This window comes from Lissotriton helveticus, chromosome 6, assembly GCF_964261635.1.
Source record: "Lissotriton helveticus chromosome 6, aLisHel1.1, whole genome shotgun sequence".
Lineage (NCBI taxonomy): Eukaryota > Metazoa > Chordata > Amphibia > Caudata > Salamandridae > Lissotriton > Lissotriton helveticus.
The window spans coordinates 1,160,564,421-1,160,583,373 of record NC_136067.1 but is presented as its reverse complement, the minus strand read 5'-3'; positions in this window follow the sequence as shown (position 1 = coordinate 1,160,583,373).

The following is an 18,953-nucleotide window of genomic DNA, read 5'->3' as shown; positions in this document are numbered from 1 at the left end:
CTCTTCCCTTCTTCTACCCTTCTACTCCTCTTCTACCCCTCTTCTACCCCTCCTCTACCCCTCTTCTATCCCTCTTCCTCTCTTCTACCCCTCTACTACAACTAAACTACTATTCTACCCCGCTTATACCCCTCTACCCCTCTTCTACCCCTCTACCCATCTTCTATCCCTCTATCCCTCTTCTACCCCTCTACTACCCATCTACCCCTCTTCTACCCTTCTTCTACCCTGCTTCTAACCCTCTATGACCACTCTACCCCTCTACTAACCCTCTACCCCTCTAACCATCTACCTCTTGTCTACCCCTCTACTACCTATCTACCCCATCTCTTTTACCCCTTTACCTGATTACCCTTTTCTACCCCTCCTCTACCCCTCTAGCCCTCTTCTACCCCCTTGTACCCCTCTACCCCTCTTCTACCCCTTCTACCTATATGCTACTCCTCTATACCTCTTCTACCCCTCTATAACTCTTCTACCCCTCTACTACCCCTCTGCCCCCCTTCTACCCTTCTTCTACACCCCTACTACCCCTCTACCCCTCTAACCCTCTTCTACCCCTCTACCACTCTACTGCACCTCTACCCTTCTACTCCTCTATCCCTTTACCTCATTACCCTTTTTACCCTCTTCTATCCCTCCACCCCTCTTCTAACCCTCTACCTCTCCTCTACTTTTCTACCCTTCTTCTACCCTTCACCCCTCTTCTACCCATCTACCCCTCTTCTACCCCTCTACCCCTAAACTACACCTGTACCCCTCTTCTACCCTCTACTACCCCTTTACCCATCTTCTACCCCTCTACCCCTCTTCTACCCCTCTTATGCCCCTCTACCCTCCTTCTACCCCTCTTCTACCCCTCTACCCCTCTTCTACCCCCTACTACCCCTCTACTATCCCTCTACCCTTCTACTACCCCTCTACCCGTCTACAACCCCTCTACCCCTCTTCTACCCCTATACCCTTATACCCCTTTTCTAGTCCTCTACCCATCCTCTACCCCTCTACCCCTTGACCCCTCCTATACCCCTCTACCTCTCTTCTACCCCTCTAGTACTATTTTACCCCTCTTATACCCTCTTATACCCCTCTACCCCTCTTCTATCCCTCTACCCCTCTTCTACCCTTCTACTACCCCTCTACTTCCCGTCTACTACTAATCTACCCCTCTTATACTCCTCTACTGCTCTTCTACCCCTCTACCCCTCTTCTACCCCTCTTCGACCACACTGCTACACCTCTACCCCTGTACTACCCTTCTTCTCTTGTAGCCTTCTACCCCTTCTATCCCCTTCTACATCTCTACCCCTCTTCTACCCCTCTATCACTCTTCTACCCTTCTACCCCTCTACCACTCTAACCCACTACTATTCCTCTGCCCCTCTACTCTGCTATCCCTCTATTGCCCTTCTACCCCTCTACCCCTCTTCTACTCTTTTACCCCTCTTCTACCCCTCTCCACTTCTTCTACCCTTCTACCCCTCTACCCCTCTTCTACCCCTCTTCCCTTCTTCTACCCTTCTACTCCTCTTCTACCCCTCTTCTACCCCTCCTCTACCCCTCTTCTACCCCTCTTCCTCTCTTCTACCCCTGTGCTACAACTAAACTACTATTCTACCCCGCTTATACACCTCTACCCCTCTTCTACCCCTCTACCCATCTTCTACCCCTCTTCTATCCCTCTATCCCTCTTCTACCCCTCTACCCCTCTACTACCCATATACCCCTCGTCTACCCTTCTACCCCTCGTCTACCCTTCTTCTACCCTGCTTCGAACCCTCAATGACCCCTCTACCCTCTACTAACCCTCTACACCTCTAACCATCTACCTCTTGTCTACCCCTCTACTACCTATCTATCCCCTACTCTTTTACCCCTTTACCTGATTACCCTTTTCTACCCCTCCTCTACCCCTCTTCTATCCCCTTGTACCCCTCTAACCCTCTTCTACCCCTTCTACCCATATGCTACCCCTCTATACCTCTTCTACCCCTCTACACCTCTTCTACCTCTCTACTACCCTTCTGCCTCCTTCTACCCCCTACTACCCCTCTACCCCTCTAACCCTCTTCTACCCCTCTACCACTCTACTACACCTCTACCCTTCTACTCCTCTATCCCTTTACCACATTACCCCTTTTTTACCCCTCTTCTATCCCTCTACCTCTCTTCTAACCCTCTACCTCTCCTCTACTTTTCTACCCTTCTTCTACCCTTCACCCCTCTTCTACCCCTCTACCCCTCTTCTACCCTTCTACCCCTAAACTACACCTGTAACCCTCTTCTACCCCTCTACTACCCCTTTACCCCTCTTCCACCCCTCTACCCCTCTTCTACCTCTCTTTTACCCCTCTACCCTTCTACCCCTCTTCTACCCCCTACTACCCCTCTACTATCCTTCTACCCTTCTACGACCCCTCTACCCCTCTTCTACCCCTATACCCTTACACCCCTTTTCTACTCCTCTACCTATTCTCTACCCCTCTACCCCATGACCCCTCTTATACCCCTCTACCTCTCTTCTATCCCTCTGCTAGCCCTCTAGTACTATTTTACCCCTCTTATACCTCTCTAAATTCTCCTCTACCTATTCTCTACCCCTCTACCCCTATACCCCTCTTCTACCCATCTACTACCCCTCTACTACCCCTCTACCCCTCTACTTCCTGACTACTACGATTTTACCCCTCTTATACCCCTTTACCGCTCTTCTACCCCTCTACCCCTCTTCTACCCCTCTTCTACCACTCTGCTACACCGCAACCCCTGTACTACCCTTCTTCTCTTGTAGCCTTCTATCTCTCTTCTACCCTTCTACCCCATTCTCTCCCCTTCTACATCTCTAACCCTCTTCTTCCCCTCTATCCCTCTTCTACCCTTCTACCCCTCTACCACTCTACCCCACTACTATTCCTCTGCCCCTCTACTCTTCTATCCCTCTATTGCCCTTCTACCCCTCTTCTACTCCTCTTCTACCCCTCTTCTACCCCTCCTCTACCCCTCTCCTACCCCTCTTCCTCTCTTATACCCCTCTACCCATCTTCTATCCCTCTTCTATCCCTCTTCTACCCCTCTACCCCTCTACTACCCATCTACCACTCTTCTACCCTTCTTCTACCAATGCTTCTAACCCTCTATGACCCCTCTACCCCTCTACTAACCCTCTACCCCTCTAACCATCTACCTTTTGTCTACCCCTCTACTAACTATCTACCCCCTACTCTTTTACCCCTTTACCTGATTACCCTTTTCTACCTCTCCTCTACCCCTCTACCCCTCTTCTACCCCCTTGTACCCCTCTACCCCTCTTCTACCCCTTCTACCCATATGCTACCCCTCTATACCTCTTCTACCCCTCTACACCTCTTCTACCCCTCTACTGCCCCTCTGCCCCCTTCTACCCTTATTCTACCCCCTACTACCCCTCTACCCCTCTAACCCTCTTCTACCCCTCTACCACTCCACTACACCTCTACCCTTCTACTCCTCTATCCCTTTACCCCATTACCCCTTTTTTACCCCTCTTCTATCCCTCTACCTCTCTTCTAACCCTCTACCTCTCCTCTACTTTTCTACCCTTCTTCTACCCTTCACCCCTCTTCTACCCCTCTACCCCTCTTCTACCTCTCTACCCGTTATTACACCTGTACCCCTCTTCTACCCCTCTACTACCCCTTTACCCCTCTTCTACCACTTTACCCCTCTTCTACCCCTCTTTTACCCCTCTTCCCTTCTTCTACCCTTCTACTCCTCTTCTACTCCTCTTCTACCCCTCCTCTACCCCTCTTACACCCCTCTACCCCTCTTCTACCCCTCTTCTATCCCTCTATCTTTCTTCTACCCCTCTACCCCTCTACTACCCATCTACCCTCTTCTACCCTTCTTCTACCCTGCTTTTAACCCTCTACGACCCCTCTACCCCTCTACTAACCCTCTACCCCTCTACCCATCTACCTCTTGTCTACCCCTCTACTACCTATCTACCCCCTACTATTTTACCCCTTTACCTGATTACCCTTTTCTACCCTCTTCTACCCCTCTACCCCTCTTCTACCCCCTTGTACCCTTCTACCCCTCTTCTATCCCTTCTACCCATATTCTACCCCTCTCCACCTCTTTTACCCCTTTACCCCTCTTGTACCCCTCTTCTACCCCTCTACCCCTCTTCTAGCCCTCTAACCCTCAACTACCCCTGTACCCCTCTTCTACCCATCTACTACCCCTCTACCCCTCTTCTACCCCTCTACTCCCTTCAACCCCTCTATCCCTCTTCTACCCCTCTACCCCTCTTCTACCCCTCTACCCCGCTACACCTCTACTCCTTTTCCACCCCTCTACTACCCCTCTAACCTACTACCCCTCTACTTCTCCTGCACCTCTCCACTACCCCTCTCCCCCTCTTCGACCTCCCTACACCTCTTCTACCCCTCTTCTACTCCTTCTACTCCTCTTCTACCCCTCTACTACACCTATATCCCATTTCCACTCTTCTACCCCTCTACCCCTCTTCAACCCTTCACCCTTCTTCTACCACTTTACCGCTCTTCTACCTCTCTGATCCTCTACTACCCCTCTCCTCTCTACTAAACCTCTAACCCTCATCTATCCTCTTCTACCCCTCTACTCCTCATGTACCCCTCCACCACTCTTCTACCGTTCTAACCCTCTACCCCTCTTCTATCCTTCTATCTGTCTTCTACCCTTCTACCCCTCTACTATCCCTTTACCCATCTTCTACCCCTCTACTACCCCTCTACCCCTCTACTCTTCTACCCCATCTTTACCCATTCTACTCCTCTACTACTCTTCTACCCCTCTACCCCTCTTTCCCTCTTCTACCCCGTTGAACCCCCTTCTACCCCTCTTTTACCCCTCTATCCCTCTTCTATCCCTTCTACCCAGATTCTACCCCTCTCCACCTCTTTTACCCTTTACCCCTCTTGTACCCCTCTTCTACCCCTCTACCCCTCTTCTAGCCCTCTAACCCTCAACTACCCCTGTACCCCTCTTCTACCCATCTACTACCCCTCTACCCCTCTTCTACCCCTCTACTCCTCTTCAACCCCTCTATCCCTCTTCTACCCCTCTACCCCTCTTCTACCCCTCTACCCCGCTACACCTCTACTCCTTTTCCACCCCTCTACTACCCCTCTAACCTACTACCCCTCTACTTCTCCTGCACCTCTCCACTACCCCTCTCCCCCTCTTCTACCTCCCTACACCTCTTCTACCCCTCTTCTACTCCTTCTACTCCTCTTCTACCCCTCTACTACACCTATATCCCATTTCCACTCTTCTACCCCTCTACCCCTCTTCAACCCTTCACCCTTCTTCTACCACTTTACCGCTCTTCTACCTCTCTGATCCTCTAATACCCCTCTGCCTCTCTACTAAACCTCTAACCCTCATCTATCCTCTTCTACCCCTCTACTCCTCATGTACCCCTCCACCACTCTTCTACCGTTCTACCCCTCTACCCCTCTTCTATCCTTCTATCTGTCTTCTACCCTTCTACCCCTCTACTATCCCTTTACCCATCTTCTACCCCTCTACTACCCCTCTACCCCTCTACTCTTCTACCCCATTCTTTACCCATTCTACTCCTCTACTACTCTTCTACCCCTCTACCCCTCTTTCCCTCTTCTACCCCGTTGAACCCCCTTCTACCCCTCTTTTACCCCTCTATCCCTCTTCTACCCTTCTACCCCTCTAACACTCTACCCCACTACTACACCTCTACCCCTCTTCTTTTCTGCTCTTTCACCCCTCTTCTACCCCTCTACCCATTTTCTACCCCTCTACCCCTCTACTACTCCTCTACCCTTCTTCTACCTCTATACCCCTATTTTACCCCTATTACCCTCTACCCCTTTTCTATTCCTCTACCCCTCTAACCTTCTTCTACCCCTCTAGCCCTCTTCTACCCTTCTACCCCTCTACCCCTCTTCTACCCTTCTACCCCTCTTCTACCCTTCTACCGTCTACCCCTGTTCTAACCCTCTCCAACCCCTCTACCCCTCTACCCCTCTACTACCCTTCTACCTCTCTAATACCCCTCTACCCTTCTACTACCCATCCACTACCTCTCTACCCCACTCTACCTTTCTACTACCCGTATTCTACCGATCTCCCCCTCTTCTACCTTTCACCCCTCTTATATCCCTCTGCCCCTCTTCTACCCTTCACATCTCATCCATCTACCCCTCTTCTACCCTTCACTTCTCTTCTATCCCTCTACCCCTCTTCTACCCCGCTACCCCTCTACTACCCCTCTACCTCTCGAATATCCCTCTTCTACCCTTCTACCCCTCTTGTACCGCTCTACCACTCTTCTCCACTCTACCCTTCTACTACCCCTCTACCCCTCTACTCTTCTACCCCTTTACCCCATACCCCTTTTTTACTCTCTTCAACCCCTCTACCACTCTACTACTCTTTTACCCCTCTACCCCATATCTACCCCCTTGTACCCCCTTCTACCCCTCTTCTACTCCATTCTACTCCTCTACTACCCCTCTATCACTCTTCTACTCTTCTACCCCTCTACCACTCTACCCCTCTACTACCCCTCTACCTCTCCACTACCCCTCTCTCCCTCTTCTACCCCTCTACCCTTCTTCTACCCCTCTATCCCTATCCGCTCTTCTACCCCTCTACCACCCCTCTCCCCCTCTACTACCCCTCTCCACTCTACTACCCCGCTTCTACCCCTCTACCCCTCGTCTACCCTTCTACCCCTCTTCTATCTCTCTAACCCTCTTCTACCCTTCTACACCTCTACCCCTCTAATCTTCTACCCCTCTACCCATTTTCTATCCCATTCTACCCCTCTTCTACCTCTGTTCTACCCCTCTTACCCTCTTCTACTTCCTCTACCCCCTATCGTCTACCCATCTACCCCTTTTCTACCCCTTTTTTACCCCTCTCTCCCTCTTCTACCCCTCTACTACCCCTCTACTCTTCTACCCCTCTTCCCCATTCTACCCCTCTATCCCTCTACTGCTCTTCTACCTCTCTATACTATCCCTCTACCTCTCTACTACCCCTCTACCCTTCTACTACCCCTCTTCTACCCCTCTACCCCTCTTCTATCCCTCTATCCCTCTACCCCTCAACCCCTCTACTACCCCTCTAATCTTCTACGCCTCTACCCCTTTTCTACCCCCATTCTATCCCTCTTCTACCCCTTTACTACCCCTCTACTACCCCTCTACCTCTCTACTACCCCTCTACTACTCTCCTACCCCACTACCTTTCTACTACCCATCTACCCTACTACCCCTCTGCCCCTCTACTACCCCTCTTCTTCCACTCTACTACCCCTCTACCCCTCTACTATCCCTCTTCTGTCTCCAACCCCTCTACCCCTCTTCTACCCCTCTACCCCTCTTCTACCCTTCTACGCCTCTACCCCTCTTCTACCCCTCTTCTACCCTTCACACCTCTTCTATCCATCTACCTCTCTTCTACCCTTCACCTCTCTTCTATCCCTCTACCCCTCTTCTACCCCGCTACCCCTCTACCTCTCGAATATCCCTCTATCCCTCTTCTACCCCTCTACCCCTCTTGTACCCCTCTACCACTCTTCTACCCTTCAACCCCTCTTCTTCCCTTCTATCCCTCATCTACACCTCTACCCCTCTTCTACCCCTTTACACCTCTTCTCCCCTCTACCCTTCTACTACCCCTCTACTCTTCTACTCCTTTACCCTATTACCCCACTACCCCTTTTTACTCTCTTCAACCCCTCTACCACTCTACTACTCTTTACCCATCTACCCTTTATCTACCCCCTTGCACCCCCTTGTACCCCTCCTCTACTCCGTTCTACTCCTCTACTACCCCTCTATCATTCTTCTACTCTTCTACCCCTCTACAACTCTACCCCTCTACCTCTCCACTACCCCTCTCTCCCTCTTCTACCCCCTCTACCCCTCTACTACCCCTCTACCCTTCTACCCCTCTCTGCTCTTCTACCCCTCTACCACCCCTCTACTCTTCTACCCCTCTACCCCCCTTCTACCCCTCTATCCCTCTACTGCTCTTCTACCCCTCTATACTATCCCTCTATCTCTCTACTACCCCTCTATCCTTCTACTACCCCTCTTCTACCCCTCTACCCCTCTTCTACCCTTCTACCCCTCTTCTATCCCTCTATCCCTCTTTTACCCTTCTACCCCTTTACCCCTCTACCCTTCTTCTACCCCTCAACCACTCTACTACCCCCTAATGGTCTACCGCTCGACCCTTTTTCTACCCCATTCTACCCCTCTTATATCCCTTTACTACCCCTCTACAACCCCTCTACCTCTCTACTACCCCTCCACTACTCTCCTACCCCACTACCCTTCTACTACCCCTCTACCCTACTACCCCTCTACCCCTCTACTACTCCTCTTCTTCCGCTCTACTACCCCTCTATCCCTCTTCTACCCCTCTTCCCTCTCCAAACCCTCTACCCCTCTTCTACCCCTCTACCCCTCTTCTACCCTTCTACCCCTCTACCCCTCTTCTATCCCTCTATCCCTTGTCTACCCTTCTACGCCTCTACCCCTCTACCCCTCTTCTACCCTCTTCTACCCTTCACACCTCATCTATCCATCTACCCCTCTTCTACCCTTCACCTCTCTTCTATCCCTCTACCCCTCTGCTACCCCGCTACCCCTCTACTACCCCTTCTACCTCTCGAATATCCCTCTATCCCTCTTCTACCCCTCTACCCTCTTGTACCCCTCTAGCACTCTTCTACCCTTCTACCCCTCTTCCTCCCTTCTATCCCTCGTCTACACCGCTACCCCTCTTCTACCCCTTTACACCTCTTCTCCCCTCTACCCTTCTACTACCCCTCTACTCTTCTACCCCTTTACCCCATTACCCATTTTTACTCTCTTCAACCCCTCTACCACTCTACTACTCTTTTACCCCTCTACCCCTTATCTACCCCCTTGCATCCCCTTGTACCCCTCTTCTACTCTGTTCTAGTCCTCTACTACCCCTCTATCACTCTTCTACTCTTCTACCCCTCTACCACTCTACCCCTCTATAACCCGTCTACCTCTCCACTACCCCTCTCTCCCTTTTCTACCCCTCTACCCCTCTACTACCCCTCTACCCTTCTATCCCTCTCCCTCTTCTACCCCTCTACCACCCCACTCCCCCTCTACTACCCCTCTACCTCTCTACTACCCCTCTACACTTCTACTACCCCTCTACCCCTCTTCTACCCATCTACCCCTCTTCTATCCCTCCATACCTCTTCAACCCTTCTACACCTCTACCCCTCTACCCTTCTTCTAGCCCTCAACCCCTCTAATCTTCTACCCCTCTACCCATTTTCTATCCCTTTCTACCCCTCGTCTACCTCTGTTCTACCCCTCTCATCCTCTTCAACTTCTTCTACCCCTCTACTCATCTACCCCTTTTCTACCCCTCTACCCCTTTTTTACCCCTCTATCCCTCTTCTACCCCTCTACTACCCCTCTACACTTCTACCCCTCTAGCCCCTTCTACCCCTCTACCCCTCTACTGCTCTTCTACCCCGCTATACTATCCCTCTACCTCTCTACTACCCCTCTACCTTCTACTACCCCTCTTCTACCCCTCTACCCCTCTTCTACCCTTCTACCCCTCTTCTATCCCTCTATCCCTCTTCTACCCTTCTACCCCTCTACCCTTCTTCTACCCCTCAACCCCTCTACTACCCCTCTAATCTACTACCCCTCTATCCCTTTTCTACCCCTTTACTACCCCTCTACTACCCCTCTACTGCCCCTCTACTACTCTCCTACCCCAATACCCTTCTACTACCCCTCTACCCTACTACCCTTCTACCCCTCTACTACCCCTCTTCTTCCTCTCTACTACCCCTCTTCTACCCTCTACCCCTCTTCTACACTTCTACTCCTCTTCTATCCCTCTATCCCTCTTCTACCCTTCTACGCCCCTACCCCTCCACCCTTCTTCTACCCCTCTTCTACCTCTGTTCTACCCCTCTCATCCTCTTCAACTTCTTCTACCCCTCTACTAATCTACCCCTTTTCTACCCCTCTACCCCTTTTTTACCCCTCTATCCCTCTTCTACCCCTCTACTACCCCTCTACTCTTCTACCCCTCTAGCCCCTTCTACCCCTCTACCCCTCTACTGCTCTTCTACCCCGCTATACTATCCCTCTACCTCTCTACTACCCCTCTACCCTTCTACTACCCCTCTTCTACCCCTCTACCCCTCTTCTACCCTTCTACCCCTCTTCTATCCCTGAAATGAAATGAAATGAAAAATTGCACTTATATAGCGCGTAACTACCCGGAGGCCTCGCAGCGCTTTAGATTGATTATTTTACAGCGAGCACCGGGTAGGTCAGCACGTTTGAGCATACAAGTGCGTTTTTAGGGCCTTTCTAAAGGACATGAGATTTTTGTTTCTCTTCTACCCTTCTACCCCTCTACCCCTCTACCCTTCTTCTACCCCTCAACCCCTCTACTACCCCTCTAATCTACTACCCCTCTATCCCTTTTCTACCCCATTCTACCCCTTTTCTACCCCTTTACTACCCCTTTTCTACCCCTCTACTGCCCCTCTACTACTCTCCTACCCCAATACCCTTCTACTACCCCCCTACCCTACTACCCTTCTACCCCTCTACTACCCCTCTTCTTCCTCTCTACTACCCCTCTACTATCCCTCTTTCCTCTCCAACCCCTCTACCCCTCTTCTACCCCTCTACCCCTCTTCTACACTTCTACTCCTCTTCTATCCCTCTATCCCTCTTCTACCCTTCTACGCCCCTACCCCTCTAACCTTCTTCTACCCCTCAACCCCTCTAATCTTCTACCCCTCTACCCCTTTTCTATCCAATTCTACCCCCTTCTACCTCTGTTCTACCCCTCTAACCCTTTTGTACCCCTCTACCCCTCTATTCGTCTACCCCTCTAACCGCTTTTCTACCCCTCTACCCATTTTTTTACCCCTCTTCTATACCCTTCTATCCCTCTATCCCTCTTTTACCCTTCTACTCTTTTTCTACCCCTCTTCTACCCCACTACTACCCCTCTACTCTTCCAACCTCTACCCCTCTTCTACCCCTTTTCTACCAATCTACTACCCCTCTACTACCCTTCTACCCCTCTATCACTCTTCTACCCCTCTCTACCCCCTTCTACCCCTCTACCCCTCTTCTACCTCCCTTCTACCACTCTACTACCCCATAAACCCCCTACTACTTCCTCTACCCCTCTACTACCATTCTTCTACCCCTCTTTTACCCCCTATCTTCTTCTACCCCTCTACCCTTCTTCTAACCCTCTACCCCACTACTACCCCTCTACCCCTCTTCTACCCCTCTACCCTACAATAACTCCTCTCCCCTCTATCCATCTACTCCTCTACCCCTCTTCTACCCTTCTACTACCCCTCTACTATCCCTCTTCCCTCTACTACCCCTCTACCGCTCTTCTACCCCTCTACTACTCTGCTACCCCTCTTCTATCCCTCTACCCCGCTATACCTCTACCCCTCTTCTAACCCTGTACTACCCCTCTACTCTACTACTCCTCTACCTCCACTACCCCTCTCTCCCTCTTCTACACCGTACTACCCCTCTACCGTTCTACCCCTCTACCCCCTTCTACCCCTCTACTGCTCTTCTACCCCTCTATACTATCCCTCTAACTCTCTACTACCCCTCTTCCCTTCTACTACCCCTCTTCTACCCCTCTACCCCTCTTCTACCCTTATACCCTTCTTCTATCCCTCTATCCCTCTTCTACTCCTTCTACCCCTCTTCCCCTCTTCTACCCTTCTTCTACCCTTTTTCTACCCCTCTACTATCCCTCTACTACCCCTCTACCCCTCTAATCTTCTACCCCTTTACCCCATTACCCCTTTTTTTACTCTCTTCAACCCCTCTACCACTCTACTACTCATGTACCCCTCTACCCCTTATCTACCCCCTTCTACCCCCTTCTACCTCTACTCCGTTCTACTCCTCTACTACCCCTCTATCACTCTTCTACTCTTCTACTCCTCTACCACTCTACCCCTCTACTACCCCTCTACCTCTCCACTACCCCTCTCTCCCTCTTCTACCCCTCTACCCTTCTTCTACCCCTCTATCCCTATCCGCTCTTCTACCCCTCTACCACCCCTCTCCCCCTCTACTACCCCTCAACACTTCTACTACCCCTCTTCTACCCCTCTACCCCTCGTCTACCCTTCTACCCCTCTTCTATCTCTCTATCCCTCTTCTACCCTTCTACACCTCTACTCCTCTAATCTTCTACCCCTCCACCCATTTCTATCCCATTCTACCCCCCTTCTACCTCTGTTGTACCCCTCTCACCCTCTTCTACTTCCTCTACTCGTCTACCAATCTACCCCTTTTCTACCCCTCTACCCCTTTTTTACCCCTCTCTCCCTCTTCTACCCCTCTACTACCCCTCTACTCTTCTACCCCTCTACACCATTCTACCCCTCTATCCCTCTACTGTTTTTCTACCCCTCTATACTATCCCTCTACCTCTCTACTACCCCTCTACCCTTCTACTACCCCTCTTCTACCCCTCTACCCCTCTTCTACCCTTCTACCCCTCTTCTATCCCTCTATCTCTCTTCTACCCTTCTACCCCTCTACCCCTCAACCCCTCTACTACCCCTCTAATCTTCTACGCCTCTACCCCTTTTCTACCCCATTCTACCCCTCTACCCCTCTTCTACCCTTCTTCTACCCTTTTCTACCTTTCTACTACCCCTCTTCTACCCAGCAACCCCTCTTCCATCCCTTTACCCCTCATTTACCCTTGTCCCCTCTACACCTCTTCTACCCCTCTATCCCTTGTCTACCCCCTTCTACCCCTCTACTACCCCTCTCCCCCTCTACTATCCCCTCTACTACTCCTCATCCCTTCTACTACCCTTCTACCCTTCTCCTACCCCTCTATCCCTCTTCTACTCCTTCTACCCTCTACCCCTCTTCTACCCTTCTTCTACCCTTTTTCTACCCCTCTATACTATCCCTCTAACTCTACTACCCCTCTTCTACCCCTCTACCCCTCGTCTACCCTTCTACCCCTCTTCTATCCCTCTATCCCTCTTCTACCCTTCTACCCCTCTACCCTTCTTTTACCCCTCAACCCCTCTACTACCCCTTTAATCTTCTACCCCTCTTCTACCCCTCTACCTCTCTTTACCCCTCTACCACTCTCCTACCCCACTACCCTACTACTACCCCTCTTCTACCCAGCAACCCCTCTTCTATCCCTCTACCCCTCATTTACCCTTGTCCCCTCTACACCTCTTCTACCCCTCTATCCCTCTTCTACCCCCTTCTACCCCTCTACTACCCCTCTCCCCTCTACCATCCCTCTACTCCTCCTCATCCCTTCTACTACCCTTCTACCCTTCTCCTACCCCTCTATCCCTCTTCTACTCCTTCTTCCCCTCTACCTCTCTTCTACCCTTCTTCTACCCTTTTTCTACCCCTCTACTATCCCTCCACTACCCCTCTACCCATCTACCTCTTTTCTATCCCTACTACCCATCTACCCCCTACTCTTCTACCCCGTACTCCATTACACATTTTCAACCCCTATTCTAGTTTTCTACCCATCTTCCCCTCTTCTACTCCCTTGTACCCCCTTTCTACCACTCTACCCCTCTTCTACCCTTCTACCCCTTTTCTACACCTCTACCTGTATACCCGTCTGCTACCCCTCTACTACCCCTCTTCTATCCCTCTTCTACCCTTCATCTAACCCTCTACTACCCCTCTACCCCTATTCTAACGCTCTTTCCCTCTTCTATCCCTCTACTACCTCTCTACTTGTCTGCTCTTCTACCCCCTTCCCCCATTACCCCCATTTTACCCATCTACCACTCTTCTACTCCTCTACCCCTTTACCCTTCGTCTACTCCCTTGTATACCCTTGTACCCCTATACCTCTCTCCTACCCCCTTCTACCCCTCTTCCAGTCCTCTACTCCTTTATCCCTCTTCTACCCTTCTACTTATCTACCCTTCTACTACCCCTCTACCTTTCTTCTACCCTCTACCCATCTTCTACCCCTATACCCCTCCACCCCTTTTCTACCCCATTCTACCCCTCTTCTATCCTTTACTACCCCTCTACCTCTCTACTACCCCTCTACCACTCCCCTACCCCACTACCCTTCTACTACCCATCTCCTACCCCTCAACCCCTCTTCTATCCCTCTACCCCTCATTTACCCTTGTCCCCTCTACCCCTCTTCTACCCCTATATCCCTCTTCTACCCCCTTCTACCCCTCTACTACCCCTCCCCCCTCTACTATCCCTCTACTACCCCTCCCCCTCTACTATCCCTCTACTACCCCTCTTCCCTTTGACTACCCCTCTACCCTTCTACTACCCCTCTACCCCTCTTCTACCCCTCTACCCCTCTTCTACTCTTCTTCCCCCTTGTACCCCTCTATGCCTCTTCTACCCCTCTACCCATCTACCCCTCTTCTACCCTTCTTCTACCCTTTTTCTACCCCTCTACTATCCCTCTACTACCCCTCTACCCATCTACCTCTTTTCTACCCCTACTACCCATCTACCCCTCTACTCTTCTACCCCGTACTCCATTACACCTTTTTATCCCCTATTCTAGTTTTCTACCCATCTTCCTCTCTTCTACTCCCTTGAACCCCCTTTCTACCCGTATACCCCTCTGCTACCCCTCCACTACCCCTCTTCTACCCCTCTTCTACCCTTCTTCTAACCCTCTACTACCCCTCTACCCCTCTTCTAACGCGCTCCCCCTCTTCTCCCCCTCTACTACCTCTCTACCCATCTACTTTTCTACCCCCTTCCCCCATTACCCCTATTTTACCCCTCTATCACTCTTCTACTCCTCTATCCCATTACCCTTCGTCTACCCCCTTGTACACCCTTGTACCCCTCTACCTCTCTCCTACCCCTCCTACTCCTGTATCCCTCTTCTACACTTCTACTCATCTACCCTTCTACTACCCCTCTACCTTTCTTCTACCCCTCTACCCATCTTCTACCCCTATACCCCTCTACCCCTATACCCCTTTACCCCTTTTCTACCCCTCTACCCCTCCTCTTCCCATCCACTGCTCTTCTACCCCTCTACCCCTCTTCTACCCCTCCTCTACCCCTCTACCCCTCTCTACCCCTCCACCCTCTTCTACCCCTCTACTACTCCTCTACCCCTCTTCCACCTTTCTTCTACCCCTCTACTACCCCTCTATCCATCTACTACCATTCTACCCTTTTACCCGATTACCCATTGCCTACCCATCTTATACCCCTCTTCTACCCCTCTAACCCTCTTCTACCCCTTGTTCCCCCTTTGTACCCCTCTAACACTCTTCTGCCCCTTCTACCTCTCTTCTATCCCTCTACCCCTCTACCTCTTCTACCCTTCTAACCCTCCACCCCTCTACCACTCTACTACCCCTCAAACCCTCTAATCTTCTACCCCTCTACCCCTTTTCTATCCCATTCTACCCCCTTCTACCTCTGTTCTACCCCTCGAACCCTCTTGCACCCCTATACCCCTCTACTCATCTACCCCTCTACCCCTTTTCTACCCCTCTACCCCTTTTTTACCCCTCTTCTATACCCTTCTATCCCTCTATCTCTCTTTTACCCTTATACTCTTCTTCTACCCCTCTACCCCTCTTCTACCCCACTACTACCCCTCTACCCCTCTACTCTTCTAACCTCTACCCCTCTTCTACCCCTCTTCTACCAATCTACTACCCCTATGCTACCCTTCTACCCCTCTATCACTCTTCTACCCCTTTCTACCCCTCTTCTACCCCTCTACCCCTCTTCTACCTCTCTTCTACCCCTCTACTACCCCATAATCCCCCTACTACTTCCTCTACCCCTCTACTACTATTCTTCTACCCCTCTTCTACCCCCCTACCCCTCTTCTACCCCTCTACCCTTCTTCTAACCCTCTACCCAACTATTACCCCTCTACTCCACAATAATTCCTCTCCCCTCTATCCATCTACACCTCTACCCCTCTACTACCCCTCTACCCTTCTATTACCCCTCTACCCTTCTACCACCCCTCTACCTCTCTTCTACTACTCTACCCCTCTATCCCTCTACCCCTATTATACCCCTCCACCCCTCTACTACCCCTACTCTACCCCATTCAACCCCTCTTCTACCCTGCCACTACCCTTCTAGCCTCTCTGCTATGCCTCTATCCCTCTTCTACCCCTCAATCCATCTTCTATACCTCTTCTACCACTCTACCCCTCTTCTACCCTTCTACTCCCTACCCCTCTTCTACCCCTTCACCACCCCTCTACCCCTCTACTCCCCCACTGCCCCTCTACCCCTCTAATACCTCTCCACTACCCCTCTACCCTTCTACTACCCCTCTTTTACCCCTCTAACCCTCTTCTACCCTCCTACCCCTCTGCTCTACCCCTCTTCTACCCTTCTACCCCTCTGCTACCCCTCTATCACCCTTCTATCCCTCTACTACCCCTCTACCCCTCTATTACCCCTCTACCCTTCTACTACATCTCTTCTACCCCTCTATCCCTCTTCTACCCCTCTATCCCTCTTCCAGCCCTCTACCCCTCCACTACCTCTCTACTCGTCTACCCCTCTATCCTTTTCTACCCCAGTGTACCCCTCTTCTACCCCTCTAACCCTCTTTTACCCTTCTAACCCTCTACCCCTCTACTACCCCCCTACCCCTACCCTTCTAACCCTCTTCTACTCCTGTTCTACCCATCTAACCCTGTTCTACCCCACTATCCCTCTACTCATCTACCCCTCTACCCCTTTTCTACCCCTCTACCCCTCTTTTACACCTCTACCCCTCTTCTACCCCTATACTACCATTCTATCCCTCTAGCCCTCTTCTACCCCTTCTATCCCTCTTCTACCCTTCTATCCCTCTTCTACCCTTCTACCCCTCTACCCTTCTTCTACCCCACTACTACCCCTCTACTCTTCTAATCCCTACTCCTCTTCTAACCATCTACCTCTCTTCTACCCCTCTACTACCCTTCTACCCCTCTATCCCTCTTCTAGCCCCTTCTGCCCCTCATCTACACCTTTACCCCTCTTCTACCTCTCTACTACCCCAGAAATCCTCTACTACTTCCTCTACCCCTCTACTACCTCATACATCCTCTACTACTTCCTCTACCCTTCTACTACCCCTCTAACCCTCTTCTACCCCTCTATCCCACTAGAGCTCCTCTCCCCCTCTACCCATCTACACCTCTATCCCTCTTCTACCCTTCTACTACCCCTCTACCCTACTACCCCTCTTCTACCCTTCTTCTACCCCTCTACCCTACTACCCCTCTACTACACCTCTACCCCTCTTCTACCCCTCTACCACCCCTGTACCCCTCTTCTACCACTTTACTACCCCTCTACCCATCTACTACCCCTGTACCCCTCTTCTACCCCTCTATCCCTCTTCTACCCTCTACTACTCTGCTACCCCTCTACCCCCTACTACCCCTCTTCCCCTCTACTACCCCTCTACCCTTCTACCCTTCTTCTACCCTTCTTTCCCTCTCCACGCTTCTACACCTCTACCACCCCTCTCCCCCTCTACTGCCCCTCTACCCCTCTACCTCTCTACTACCCCTCTGCCCTTCTACTACCCATCTTCTATCCCTCTACCCCTCTTCTACCCTTCTACCCCTCTTCTATCCCTCTTCTACCCTTCTCTGCCTCTACCCCTCTACAATTCTTCAATCCCACAACCCCTCTAATCTTCTACCCCTCTACCCCTTTTCTATCCCATTCTACCCCTCTTCTACCCCTGTTCTACCCCTCTAACCCTCTTATACCCCTCTATCCCTCTACTAGTCTACCCCTCTACCCTTTTCTACCCCTCCACCCCTTGTTTACCATCTACCCCTCTTCTACCCCTCTTCTAACCCTCTACTACCCTTCTACCCCTCTACCCCACTTCTACCTCCTTCTACTCACTTCTATCCCTCTATCCCTCTTCTACCCTTTTACTCTTCTTCTACCACTCTACCCCTCTTCTACCACTCTACTACCCTTCTACTACCCTTCTACTCCTCTATCCCTCTTCTACCCCTTTCTACCCCTCTTCTATCCCTCTACCCCTCTTCTACCTCTCTTCTACCCCTCTACCCCTCTACTACCCCATAAACCCCCTACTACTTCCTCTACCCCTCTACTACCATTCTTCTATCCCTCTTCTACCCCTCTACCCTTCTTCTAACCCTCTACCCCACTACTACCCCTCTACCCCTCAATAACTCCTCTCCCCCTCTATCCATCTACACCTCTACCCCTCATCTTCCACCCCACTACCCCTCTACCCCTCTAATACCCCACTTCCCTCTACTACTCTTCTACCCCTCTACCACTCTGCTACCCCTCTGCTATCCCTCTACTCCGCTATACCTCTACCCCTCTTCTAACCCTCTACTACCCCTCTACCTCCACTACCCCTCTCTCCCTTTCTACTCCTCTACTACCCCTCTACCATTCTACCCCTCTACCCCCTTCTATCCCTCTACCCCTCTACTGCTCTTCTACCCCTCTATACTATTCCTCTACCTCTCTACTACCCCTCTACCCTTCTACTACCCCTCTCCTACCCCTCTACACCTCTTCTACCCTTCTACCCCTCTTCTATCCCTCTTCTACCCCCTTGTTCCCCCTTCGTACCCCTCTAACACTCTTCTGCCTCTTCTACCTCTCTTCTATCCCTCAACCCCTCTATCACTCTCCTACCCTTTTAACCCTCTACCCCTCTACCACTCATCTACCCCTATACCCCTCTACTCGAATACCCCTCTATCTCTCTTCTACCCCTCTACTACCCCTCTACTACCCTTAGACCCCTCTACCCCTCTTTGACTTTTCTACCCCTCTTCTACCTCTCTACCCCTCTTCTACCCTCTACCCTCCTTCTACTTTACTACCCCACTACCCCTCTAC